Below are 923 nucleotides of genomic sequence, written 5' to 3'. Positions count from 1 at the left end.
CACCCATGGTTTACCTAACATAACAACACTTTTCAAGTTCTTATAGCCACTGGAAGCAAACACATAAGGCAATGGGCTTCAGTTCACATATCCATGTCTGCTTCTTGCACTCACTGCTACCGGCCTCCACTGTCTTTTGTCTTCAGTGGTAGTTTGGCATATAATCCCTCTCCTCATCAGTTTAAAATCCAAATTATACAAAAGATATTTCACTTTGTCTTTAATTTAGGCATGACCAAGGTAGCATTCTGTATCAATCTATAGGCTATAACAAGTAAATATAAAAACTGATGCCCACACAAGCTAAAGAATGCAGATGGTAGAAATAAATTGCAGAAACAAATACACACATATGCACATGCATAAATACACATGTAGAAACACACATGCATAAGCACACACGTACACACAAAGGCATGCACACATACACATGTGCACAACACACAGACATGAACATGTATATATACAATGCATACACTTATAACAAATATGCACACATATCTACAAGAGTTGTAAAATACTCAGTTACTCTGAGTTTCAGCTAACTGAGTGGTATTTGGACTGCCTTTAAAATTTGTCACATTAATTTTTGTGCTGTCGAGGGGCTGTGTTGGTGGCTCTCACTTCTCCCTGCTTTTTTATTTTATTTTATTATTTTATTTTGAGACGGAGTCTTGCTCTGTTGCCCAGGCTGGAGTGAAGTGGCATGATCTCGGCTCACTGCAGCCTCTGCCTCTCGAGTTCCAACAATTCTCCTGCCTCAGCCTCCTGTATAGCTGGGATTACAGGTACACACCACCACGCCCAGCTAATTTTTGTATTTTTAGTAGAAATGGGGTTTCACCATGTTGGCCAGGCTGGTCTTGAACCCCTGACCTCAAGTGATCCTCCCGCCTCGCCCTCCCAAAGTGCTGGGATTACAG

The sequence above is a fragment of the Piliocolobus tephrosceles genome, chromosome 4 (genome assembly GCF_002776525.5).
Source record: "Piliocolobus tephrosceles isolate RC106 chromosome 4, ASM277652v3, whole genome shotgun sequence".
In the NCBI taxonomy this organism is placed as follows: domain Eukaryota; kingdom Metazoa; phylum Chordata; class Mammalia; order Primates; family Cercopithecidae; genus Piliocolobus; species Piliocolobus tephrosceles.
The sequence above is the reverse complement of the archived record's forward strand: the minus strand, read 5'-3'. Positions refer to the sequence as shown.